The 13,659-nt window shown below is 27.1% G+C and overlaps 2 protein-coding genes across 8 annotated transcripts in view; one reads left to right on the forward strand and one right to left on the reverse strand.

Annotated features, from left to right (window-relative positions):
• Nucleotides 1-13,659, reverse strand: part of LOC127279214 (uncharacterized) — a 138,271-nt gene that overhangs the window by 16,795 nt on the left and 107,817 nt on the right. The gene's annotated exons all lie outside the window — the stretch shown is intronic.
• Nucleotides 332-13,659, forward strand: part of LOC127279194 (regulating synaptic membrane exocytosis protein 1) — an 83,554-nt gene continuing 70,226 nt past the window's right edge. For 2 of the 7 annotated variants that reach the window (XR_007842610.1, XM_051301414.1), the window contains exon 1: nt 332-511. The gene's annotated coding sequence lies outside the window, so the exon portion shown is untranslated. The remainder of the gene's footprint in view (nt 512-13,659) is intronic. The other 5 variants (XR_007842611.1, XR_007842612.1, XM_051301412.1 and 2 more) reach the window with 3 other exon arrangements.

Below are 13,659 nucleotides of genomic sequence, written 5' to 3' on the forward strand. Positions count from 1 at the left end.
AAGCATCAATTAAAATGAGAATCAAAAAAATTGATAATATCAGTTTCAAAAATGGTAAATTGGTATGAATATCTTTTATATAAGACGAGAATACTAACTAAACTATATTTATCCTGGTTTTTCCTGTTAGACACGAGTAAGAGAGAGAGAGAGAGAGCTTTCGTTCTGCGGTGCGAGCTTGCGCTCTGGAGTAGAGTGCGAGGGCGCCTAGAAAAGTGTAGATGCGAGGGGGATGATAGGACGAGCTTTTTGAGAGAAAGGGGTTCCCAGTAGGGGGGAAGGAAGGTAGTTTAGGTAGGTAGTGAGAAAGAGAGGGGGTCCTGGCAGGTGGATTGGTGGTGGGGGAAACAGGAGACCCGGGCAGTGCAAGCCGGGCAGCCCGCCCGACAATACGGCCGCTCTCAGAGTGACGTCACGCGATCCAAAAAAAAAAAAATAACCGAGAGACCGAACCGAGCGAGCTACCCCTCACCACTGCCCGCAACCTCGAGTAGGTCGAGTCAAGTAACAGGTTGGTGATTTAGATCCGCTCAACTATTATTTTTTTTCAATTTCATTTTTTTTTTTTTCTTTACCAAATGTACAAAAAATTATATCTAGTTTTATTAAAAAAATTCTTTAATTTACATTCTTTTTTTTCTTTTAATTAATGAAGGTCTTTAAAAGGTGATAATTTGACAAAGTGATTTAGGAACAAATATTGCTATAACAACAAGCATAAAGTTATGGGGGGTGTATTTTAATTAATTTGTATTCCCATAAATTATGTATTTACAGAATAATAAATCGTCACGCTCTTCAATTTTCTCATTAAATTTTTGACGATAATATAGCATTCAAATTGTCCGAAAAAAATTTTTTTTTCTTAATTGTAAATTTAGAATCAATCACAGGTACTAATTTGTCAATATGTATTTCGTATTGGCGGAACAGAGTTGACCTTGTTCTCATTTTCTACGTTTCAAAGTGAGAATCATGGCTCTAAAAATATATGTATACATATTTTTCCCAACATTATGTAATAATTTTTAAATGGACAAGGGAATTTTCTCTTTTACAAGAAAACTTTAAAGATTCATGTTGTCAATTTATTTTCTCTAGTGTTATTAAAATTAGAATTGCAAGATGTAAAGAGATAAAACAGATACGTTGAGAAAAATGTTTAGTCAGAGCAACCTGGTTGGAATTTAAAAATGTTAAATAATTTTGTTGGCCTAACCAAATGTTTGGTTGAGATTTAACTCTACAGGTTTCAGTCAAACCAAAATTTCGTTATGAGAACCAAAATTGTCTAACAAAACAATTTTGTTGGAAAAAAAAAAATTTTTTCAGTGATATTATTTGTAAGATAAAAAATGTTTCGTTTTAGAATTTATTTCCGTATGTGAACAGGAATTTTGAGAAAAAAAATCTTATATATGCAAGCTGACGTTTTTTTTTTTTACTCAACGATAATATTTTGAATCTGCGAGTCATTCTTGAATATGTGGTTTAGATGAGTCAGCTTTAAAAATCTCTTCTCTAAAACTGTTGAGGAAATTGTAAATTATTTATTCTTCTACCTTTATTTTATGATTTTCTTCAGTAATAAATTTCCCTGTTATAATTTTATAAGACAATTACAGATAATTAAAATTAATTGTATATTCCTTCTTCTCTTGGAGTGCATCATATATAGTGTCTGACCAAACTCTGACTTAACTACTTGGATTTCACTTCGCACTGTAGAAATTCTATAAAAGCTTTTTAAATTCCTCTCTTCTTTTATATATATATATATACTCTAATGTATATATACATGAAAAGCATTAATTTTTTTACCAGCATTTTCTGAAGTAATGCAATTTAATCTTTTTTAATCCCTTAAGAATTAAATTTTATGTTAAGCTATATTATTTGTAATCCTTTTACTCGGTTTTCAAATAACAATAAAGAGAATTGTATAGATTATTTCTGAATTAATTTTGCTTTATTGAAAAAGTACTTGAGAAAAAAATAAATAGACTAAAGTATTAAATGTGATAATACTATGACAATAAATTTTTAATTAAATTATTTTTTTTTTAAATTGATTTTAAGCTAATTTGTTTCAAGGAAATTAAATTAATGAAGAGTATATATTTTCTAAAGAGGATTTTGCGGTAATAAACATTTTACATGCGATACACACAATATTCAGTAAAAAAAGTATAGTTTTATAATATTAAAAATTTTAAAGTAATAATTTTGAATGAGTTAAAAATAAATTAATGACACTAATTTGATTAGCAACTGTAATTAATGGCACTGTCAGTAATTAATAAAGTAAATGAAAAGTTTTGATTTGTTAACTGTGAAATGTAGTCATTGAATTGTGATTTTTGCAGTAGAGAAACTGAACGCGCACGAGATAACAATTTTATTGTGAGTTTCAAGCGAACAAACTTTCACGTACGGGAAACTTCTATTTATCCTCAAAGCAGTGAATTTAATTTGTTTCAAAAGATAAATGTATTCAATGTTGCAAAACTAGTTTTGAAACCTTGACTCTTAATGTGTAATAGGTTTGCTTTCAAAATCCTTTGACAAGTTATTTTTTAAATTATTTAAAAAAAATACACTCTAAATTTTTGAATCAGATCAATGAATCAATATAAAAAATGAAATGAAAAAAGTATTAATTATAATTTTAGATTTAGCATAGCAATATCAATTATATAATCATTAAAATTCCTCTTTAAATTTATGACTACAAAAGTAGACGACTCGTTAGCAATGTCCTCGAGAGATTCATATTGTATTGTTTAAAATGAAAGTAGTCCGAGGTCTTTGATAAAGGAATGGTATTGAACAAAGATTTTATTCTTGAAGAAAAGCGAAAGCGCTAAAGCTGTCATTACAAAAGTACAAGTGTTATATGTTTGTAAGATTTAAAGCTCTTGAAATAATTGCCTTATAGAATATATCCAATTTTTAAAAAAAAAAATTTACTTTTATTATTGATTTTATTTCATTTTTTTCTAGTATTTCTTGACATAAATCAGAATATGTTTTTTTCAAAATGAGAAACATGTCCCATTATTTATCATCAATGGACAACATTTTCTCTTCGTTGAAGTAATTTTATATTCCCCAAGAGCAGAGCTACATCGCATAAATTATCCTATAATGTTTCATGAAGTGCAGGGCTGTTTCTACTTCGTAATCGGTATAATGAAAGTGGAAGGTTGAAGCGTCGGGATAAATGAAGCAACTATCCAAGCATGTGCCAAGAAAGGAAACTTGAAAATTTCCATGAAAATATATATTCAAAATATATATATTATATTGAATAAGTTTGTTTTAACAATAAAAACATTTTCCTAGTGTAATCAAAGGTTCAACATTTTTTTTCTCATTTCAATCAAAAATTTTAAAGAAATTTTTGCATTGCTAAAAGTAGAATAAAATACGGAATCCAATTTCACGCTTCGTTTTTTTTTGCTTTGAAAATTTAAGTCTGTAATCTTTCATCTTCCCTCGAATATAATTCTTGAAATTGTAATTTTTCTGGCACGTATTCAAAGTCATTTGTCATAGCGGTGGTTTTTAGAATCTGTCAATCTCGAATCATTTTTCATGGGAGATTTTTCGAGATATATATATATATATATATTTATAGAGTTTGAAGATTAAGAACCTAAATCGTAGGTTGAGATTTTGTGAATTTGTCGAAATTGATGTTTTGAGAAGGTAGTCGTACATATTACCCCCGACAGGGTCACGCGTTGACCTAGATTTTTTATGTGGAACAAGCCACGACGACATTCATTGCACTGACGTTGCATTTACAGAACACATTTTCTGCAAAGTAGCCCTTTAACGGAATTATTGGTTTGTAAGGGAAACCAGCCGACTAACTGATTTGACCTCATATTCTATGTTTATGGTCCTCAAATTAGAGACTCCTGTGCATGTGTGTGCCTTTGTATATGTACGGTGGCGTGTTCGAAAACCTCGCACGACTTTAAAGGTCAACGACGCGACAAAATTTCTCATTAACGCAACTATCTTGATATGAGACTTCTTTTATCGTCAAAATAAATCATTTTTAGATTTTAATTTTATTCTCTTGAAATTTTAACATTTTTTAAATAAATATTTTTTAAAAATATTTTCAATTTTTGCATTAATTATAAAGTTTAATGTATATTGTAAAAGTATTATTAAAATTACAATTTATTAAGTCTTATGCAGATTGTCTTACTTTACAAAAAAACTTTATTAGTTTGCTCTAATGGTGTAATATAAATAAACTTGATCTTAACCCGTCTAAATGTTCCGTTGTAACATTCGCTATTTCTAATAATGTCTTTCTTTTTGATTACAAGGCTTCCGATAGTTTGATGCCTAGGAAAAATATTATTCGTGATTTAGGTATTACTTTCTCATCCAATCTATCCTTTTCTAACCATATACAAATAATTTACAAAGAAGCGTCCAGATCTTTGGGTTACCTTATTCGATCAACCAAACATATTAAGTCAGCTGACGTTTTAATTCTTTTATTTAATACGATCATTAGATTAAAAAATCGAATATTTACTCTTTAAATCTGAATCAGTAGAAATTTTACTAATTCAATCAGTACTTTAAATTTTAACTGATGTTTCAGTTATTTTTTGAAATTTACTAATATAATTAGTGAATATGCAAGCAATAGAAAATAACTTATGTAAATCAGTAATTTGTATATATAACATAACCTTTAAAATTAACTATTAAATCAGTAGATTTTGTGGCCACCGTCATATATTTATATTACTGATTCAATCAGTAATTAATATTTTACTAATTGAATCAGTAAATTTCTACTAATTATCAGTTGCTTAATTCTCACTATGGCAATTAGTAGATTTCTACTGCTAATCAGTGAAATATGACTGATTCAGATTTAGAGAGTAGCCTTACTTTGGGACCCCAACTATGATAAGGATATTTTAATGTTTGAAGGTCTACAAAAACGATTTTTAAAATATTGCAATTTTCGGAAATATAATTTTTATCCGCCTAGAGGGTCGGATTATCTGGAACTTTGTACCAAATTTAACGTTGTTACATTGAAAGAAAGACGAACAATCGCCAAATGTAAATTTATATATGCTTTATTAAATTATAAAATCGATTGTTCTGAATTACTTAATATAATTAATTTGAGAGTACCTCGCATAACCAGTAGAAAGTGGTTACCTTTTAATTTAACCTATAGGTTTTATTTCACCAATGTACGTCATGTGTAATGAATGAGATTTGTAGTAATGCGCAATCTGATTTTGATTTTTTCAACACAAATATTAGTGCCTTTACTAAACTTATTGTCGCCTACATGTTCCTTTTTTTTACAAATTATATGTTTTTATTTTTTTACATAGTGCCGAAAATGGTATTCCTACGGCTGTATTCTTTGCTATAAAAAAAAAAAAATGTTTCAATATATTATTCCAAATTGCAATTTTCAAGAATCTTCCCAAGAGTTTGAAACGCGTTATGTTTCTCGACCTTGCAATTAACGTCTCTGAAATAATGGCAAGAATGAGAGAAAAACGTTGGAATTAGAGAAAGAAATATATATATATATATATATAGATTCAGAGAGAGAAAGATGATCATTTTCTTTAAACAAGAAACACTCATTTTTCAACTAAATTGTAAAATAATGTTTCATTCTGCGAAAATAGTGGAAACAACGTGAGACAAAAAAAGGTAACTTCTTTTTTTAAAAGTAATTTTATAAATTGTGAAATTTCAGATATTTTATGAAATTAGTTCTTTCACAATCGTTATATAAAAAAAAAAGTGTCTTAGAAAAGTATAAAGTTTTAGCAGAAAGAGCTGTTTAACGGACATCTATAAAGATCTCAAGATAAATTTTCTACTACGAATTTCAGGGTTCCAGGAACTTATAAGGTTTCTGATTTTATCCTTGAAATACGACGACGAGGGTGAAGTAAAGAAGTCCTAAGACGGTCAAAGAATTGTGTGTAAGAATAAAGGGGATAAACTAAAGGGAAAGAAGTCGTTCTCAAGATCTGCTGATACATAATCTTCGTTCGTTCAAAAGTTTAACAACTTTTAATCTGCGATTTCACGATTTATAATCATAGACTAAAAAAACGAAATTGAGTTTTTAAACAAAACAATGACTATAATAAGCTTAATAAATGTCATAAAACATTTTCTTTGGTTTGGTTAGGTAATTTTGGTTGGCTAAAATCTGTAGACTTAAATCTCAACCAAACATTTGGGTCGACAAAATTATTTGATTGAAAATTTTTTTAAATTCCAACGATTTGATTATACTAATTTTTCTCAGTGTTAATTTTTATCCAATTCTAATGTCATTTGGAAGATTGTATAGGTATATTTTCTAATCCGTTGTGTTTATTTTAGTTATTGATGACCTTTAAATGTACCTTTCATTTACTTTCGAATAATTTTTTTTTTTCTCTCAGGGGAATTAAAAGTTGAAAAAATGAGCTCAAGTTTTAATCAATACTGAATTAATGAGGTTGGAGATTTCAAAAACACATTATAAATTTTGATGAAATGTCTAAAATTTTAAAAGCAATTTTTCTTGATTCTTTTCAATTTTTGCCACACACACTCGATCCTTCAAATTCTGGATAACATTTGTCTGTCAACCGTGAAATCGTCCGAACCCGTGAATTTTCAGAGTAAATATTTCGAGCTTGCTGGCTTATACCTCTCAGACACCTGTAGCTATATCGATCAGTTGAGAGGGATCAATTTTTCCGCAGTTCAACCATTCTGTTTCATTCTGAGGCTATTTCCCCTTTCAATTACTTAGCGAATTTAATAATTAACTTATTTCCATGTATTTTGTCATAATTCTCTTTTTATTTCAAACTTGAATTTTGAAAATCTTTATTTTCTTTGTAATAAATGAATTATTTTTTAGAATTCATAGTTAAAAAAGAAGTCAAAATAAAATGAACTAAGAAAATTAAATGCGAATACATTTTTTCTAATTGATATACGCCAATTGATTGTTAAAATAAATGAATAATTTATTTGTGAAAGAGTGATTAACATGAAACTGTTTACTTGTATTATGTAATTACATATTATATCTTCTAATTAGAATTCACGTATTGTATTATAATATACAAATCATAAGAGTACAATTATTGTTACTATATTTTTTCAAATACAAAAATAATATACTTTAAATTCAGTTTATTTAATTCCAATAAAAAAATATTTGTGTACATTTTTTTTGTAGTCTATGTGTTAATAAGTTTCGAAGAAAAAAAAAAATTCGTTCGATTTCAAACACTTTTGGCGCGATTACTATCGTTATTGTTTTTGAGAATATATAAAAACAATATTACCGTATACACTGATAAATTGAAGTTTGCAATTCTAGAAAATTTTTGTCAATTTTTTGCACAGAATAGGTCGATTGTATATTGATTTTCAATATTTACACTTTGTTATAGATATAACTGAATTCGGCAGATGTTTCTAAATTATAACAAAAGTTAGTTTCTGATGGAGATATTCGTATAACTGTAACTAAATACATATGTATATATATATATGTATGCACAAGTAATTAGTGAACTTATCCTTATAGAAACAAATGCGCACAAAAATTCTCATTTATTATCAAGTATACTCCAGCAGCTATGTTAATTAAATTCATTAATTTAAAATATAATTATTTTTAACATTGTTTTTCAATTTTTATACCATTTCCATTTATGTAGTTTTTTTTTTAAATAAAAAACAGCGTTAATTTTGCGAAATTATAAAATTTTAATGATATAATTATTATTTTAATTAGATTTAGAAAATAAATGGATTTGACGAAAAAACTATTTTTTTTTTTTGCAACAGAAATGATTAGTTAATATAAAAAGAAATAAGTTTGAAAGTTTATTGAAGTGATTATTTATCGAGAGACTAATTTTTATTATTGTTTTGAGCATTGAATGGGGTATTCTATATAAAACAAAACAAGGTATATGGAGCAAATCGTCTATCGTGAAAAATATAAAAGCAGGAAGAGAGAGAGAGAGAGAGGAAACCGAATAAACAAACTGGGCGAGCTCGTAACCGAGACGTAAGTTTATAACGTTCTTTGCGAGGGGAATATCAGAGGAAAATACACTCGGCTTCGCCCTCCCGATCAATAGCTACAGGTGGCAGCCATTTCCAACCAACAGCACCATCCCTAGACTACGTTTTCCAGACCCTGTCGAAGGCACGACACACACATACACACACACATCACGAATAATGAGCTTAACAAAATGACGATCATACGATTATACATACGATCAGAATATACAAAAACTTTCAAATAATTTCTTACCGTTAAAATCGAATTAATAAAGAGATTTCTTCATCATTTTATTATATGCCCCTAAATCTTACTTCTTGAAAATTTCATTAATTCTAATTCAATCATTTCCCATTGGCTAATTCTGTGTGAAAATCACTCATTGAATTCTTTGATGACTTTTAAAAATTTTAAAGTACTAATTCATTGAAACTAGGTATTATAAAGTTTAATAACCGTTAAACTTGACGAAAGTTTGTTTAAGTTCCAAAATGAAACATATATTCCGGTTATATTACAGAACGTTCTAGTTAAATGAATCTTAAACTTAATTGATCATAATGTCCTCGTACCATTTAGTTACAGATGCATAGCACGTATTTCAGTAAATTCACCGAGTCAAAAAAAATTTAATCCCTTTTTTCATTGTCCGCGGCGCGGCGTTTCGGTTATTAATAAAAAAAAAAAAACGATATACGCGCGAATCTTTCCGCACACTATAGTAGAATTTTATGCTAACGATTTTTAATTCTTTTAGAGGAACAAGAATTTTTATTTTATACTTAGTTTTTATATCATCACGTTCGTTCTATCCTTTTTTTTAAGACACAAAGGCGATAAAAGTATATGCGCGCCTTTTTCATCTCAACAAAAATCATTTAATCAGATTTTCCGCCCTATTGTTCTTTCAAAAAGAATCTCTTTATTGTCGATATACAGAATCACTTTTAACATAAATTCTCTGCTTGATAGATGATTTCATTTAATTGTGTGAATTAGAATGATTGTTTTAAGATTAATAGAATTTTTCTCATCATTGTTATTTCGTAAGCTACTATATGCACTAAAGAAAAAAGCGAGGGGGAATCGAATAAAAAATTTGGTGCATGTACATACCTACTTTATACTTCAAAATAATTCATGATAATTCACGATACTTTAGATAATTCATATACTTCAAGATAATTCAAGATAATTCATAGTAATTCGAGATAATTCAAAGTAATTCGAGATAATTCAAAGTAATTCAAGATATTTCATGATAACTCACGTTACTTTAGATAATTCAGGATAATTCATATACTTTAAGTTATTTTAAATTACTTTGAATTACTATGAATTATCTGAAGTATCTGAAGTATCGTGAATCACTTTAAATTACTTTGAATTAATTTGAATAAAATTGAATTACATTGAATTTCTTTGAATTACTTTGAATTACTTTGAATTACTCTGAATTTCTTTGAATTTCTTTGAATTATTTTGAATTACTTTGAATTACATTGAATTATCTTGAATTAATTCAAAGTAATTCATTATAATTCACGATACTTGAGATAATTCAGTATAATTCATATACTTTTAGATAATTCAAGATAATTCATAGTAATTCGAGATAATTCAAAGTAATTCAAGATATTTCATGATAACTCACGTTACTTTAGATAATTCAGGATAATTCATATACTTCAAGTTATTTTGAATTACTTTGAATTACTATGAATTATCTGAAGTATCTGAAGTATCGTGAATCAGTTTAAATTACTTTGAATGACTTACAACTACTTTGAATTACTCTGAATTTCTTTTAATTTCTTTGAATTATTTTGAATTACATTGAATTATCTTGAAGTTTAATATGAATTATCTGAACAAACGTGAGTTATCATGAATTACCTTGAATTACTTTGAATTACTATGAATTATCTTAAATTATCTGAAGTATCGGGAATTATCTTGAAGTATATGAATTAACCTGAATTACTTTGAATTACTTTGAATTACTATGAATTATCTTAAATTATCTGAAGTATCGGGAATTATCTTGAAGTATATGAATTATCCTGAATTACTTTGAATTACTATGAATTATCTTAAATTATCTGAAGTATCGGGAATTATCTTGAAGTATATGAATTATCCTGAATTATTTGAAGTATCGTGAATTATCATGAATTACTTTGAATTATTTTGAATTACTTTGAATTATTTTGAATTATTTTGAATTACTTTGAATTATCTTGAATTAATTCAAAGTAATTCATTATAATTCACGATACTTGAGATAATTCAGTATAATTCATATACTTTTAGATAATTCAAGATAATTCATAGTAATTCGAGATAATTCAAAGTAATTCAAGATATTTCATGATAACTCACGTTACTTTAGATAATTCAGGATAATTCATATACTTCAAGTTATTTTGAATTACTTTGAATTACTATGAATTATCTGAAGTATCTGAAGTATCGTGAATCAGTTTAAATTACTTTGAATGACTTACAACTACTTTGAATTACTCTGAATTTCTTTTAATTTCTTTGAATTATTTTGAATTACATTGAATTATCTTGAAGTTTAATATGAATTATCTGAACAAACGTGAGTTATCATGAATTACCTTGAATTACTTTGAATTACTATGAATTATCTTAAATTATCTGAAGTATCGGGAATTATCTTGAAGTATATGAATTAACCTGAATTACTTTGAATTACTATGAATTATCTTAAATTATCTGAAGTATCGGGAATTATCGTGAAGTATATGAATTAACCTGAATTACTTTGAATTACTTTGAATTACTTTGAATTACTATAAATTATCTTAAATTATCTGAAGTATCGGGAATTATCTTGAAGTATATGAATTAACCTGAATTACTTTGAATTACTTTGAATTACTATGAATTATCTTAAATTATCTGAAGTATCGGGAGTTATCTTGAAGTATATGAATTATCCTGAATTACTTTGAATTACTTTGAATTACTTTGAATTACTATGAATTATCTTAAATTATCTGAAGTATCGGGAGTTATCTTGAAGTATATGAATTATCCTGAATTGCTTTGAATTACTTTGAATTACTATGAATTATCTGAAGTATCTGAAGTATCGTGAATCAGTTTAAATTACTTTGACTGACTTTAAACTACTTTGAATTACTTTGAATTTCTTTGAATTTCTTTGAATTATCTTGAAGTTTAATATGAATTATCCTGAATTATCTGAACAAACGTGAGTTATCATGAATTACCTTGAATTACTTTGAATTACTATGAATTATCTTAAATTATCTGAAGTATCGGAAATTATCTTGAAGTATATGAATTATCCTGAATTATTTGAAGTATCGTGAATTATCATGAATTACTTTGAATTATCTTGAATTAATTCAAAGTAATTCATGATAATTAATTCAGGTAATTCAAGATAATTCAAAGTAATTCAAGATATTTCATGATAACTCACGTTACTTTAGATAATTCAGGATAATTCATATACTTCAAGTTATTTTGAATTACTTTGAATTACTATGAATTATCTGAAGTATCTGAAGTATCGTGAATCAGTTTAAATTACTTTGAATGACTTACAACTACTTTGAATTACTCTGAATTTCTTTTAATTTCTTTGAATTATTTTGAATTACATTGAATTATCTTGAAGTTTAATATGAATTATCTGAACAAACGTGAGTTATCATGAATTACCTTGAATTACTTTGAATTACTATGAATTATCTTAAATTATCTGAAGTATCGGGAGTTATCTTGAAGTATATGAATTATCCTGAATTACTTTGAATTACTTTGAATTACTTTGAATTACTATGAATTATCTTAAATTATCTGAAGTATCGGGAGTTATCTTGAAGTATATGAATTATCCTGAATTGCTTTGAATTACTTTGAATTACTATGAATTATCTGAAGTATCTGAAGTATCGTGAATCAGTTTAAATTACTTTGACTGACTTTAAACTACTTTGAATTACTTTGAATTTCTTTGAATTTCTTTGAATTATCTTGAAGTTTAATATGAATTATCCTGAATTATCTGAACAAACGTGAGTTATCATGAATTACCTTGAATTACTTTGAATTACTATGAATTATCTTAAATTATCTGAAGTATCGGAAATTATCTTGAAGTATATGAATTATCCTGAATTATTTGAAGTATCGTGAATTATCATGAATTACTTTGAATTATCTTGAATTAATTCAAAGTAATTCATGATAATTAATTCAGGTAATTCAAGATAATTTGTGATAATTTACAGTATTTCAGGTAATTTAGGATAAATTCATATACTTCAATATAAGTAATAGTAATTCGAGATAATTCAAAGTAATTAATGGTAATTCATGATAATGATAATTCACCGTAATTCAGATAATTTAGGATAATTCAGATACTTCAAATTAATTCATAGTATTTCGAGATAATTCAAAGTAATTCAAGGTTATTCTTGATAATTCACAATACTTTAGATAATTCTGGATAATTCATGTAATTCAAGATAATTCAGGAAAATTCAGAATATTTTTTTACAAGTGTACAACTTAATTCACAAGTTATTTTTCCCTCGAAAAAATGTTATTTTATTTAAACAATCAACTCGTCTATTATCGAACAAATAATATTGAATTTTCTGTTTCAATGTATAAATTCTTTATACTGATTTAATATGCATTTTATAATTACAAAGCACTTTTTGATCTGTTTCATTAAAAAATTTCTAAAAGCTTATTAATATTTTTTTGATATATAAATGTAATTAACGAATTTTGTAGCAATGAACTTGACAGAAAAAATGTTTTGTTCATAAATATCTTTGACTCTAGTTTGTATGCGACACACTACATCTAGACGACCTAATTCTTGGGGAAAAATGAATGCCTCAGTTCAGTGTCACATTCTTTGAAAAAGAGAAGCGTTATTAAAGAGTGGTAGAAAACTTTGCCTGAGGTTTATGGTGGAAGAAAACGTTCTGCAGACACTTCCGTCTCTAATTGGCAATTCTCTTCACTGAAATTGTACTAATTTTCAACGTCTATTCTAAATCTTTTCAATTTCTTGCTTTTTTAAGCTTATCAATTTAAAGTTTTGAATTTTGAGAAATTGAATTTGTCATATATTGTGGATGCATTCTGGAAACATCTGACAATGACAGGAGCTGCAATCGGGGGTGTAAATGGAGAAGAGAATGCTTGTTGTGACAAGGGTGGTTGTTTCGGGGAAAGGGGATATATGACGAGAGCAGACTTGGGAACACCACGTGATTCACTCTTCTCATGCTCCGTTTCATTACGCGAATAAGGAGAGAATAATTAATTATTCAACCATTTAATAAAAGAATTCCTTTATAGAATTTAGCAATTAAAAAGACTTTCCGCGATGCAGTCGTCAACTTTTCAATTAAATGTAAACTCTCACAATGTGAATTATATTCATAAGTCATAATATTAATCGAGCTTATCTTAAATTAATATATATATATATATATTAAAAAGATTTTAATGTAATCCTATCACGTCATTAA

Source organism: Leptopilina boulardi, unplaced genomic scaffold, assembly GCF_019393585.1.
Source record: "Leptopilina boulardi isolate dan_hultmark-lab unplaced genomic scaffold, ZJU_Lbou_2.1 LbouV2_214, whole genome shotgun sequence".
Classification (NCBI taxonomy): Eukaryota; Metazoa; Arthropoda; class Insecta; order Hymenoptera; family Figitidae; genus Leptopilina; species Leptopilina boulardi.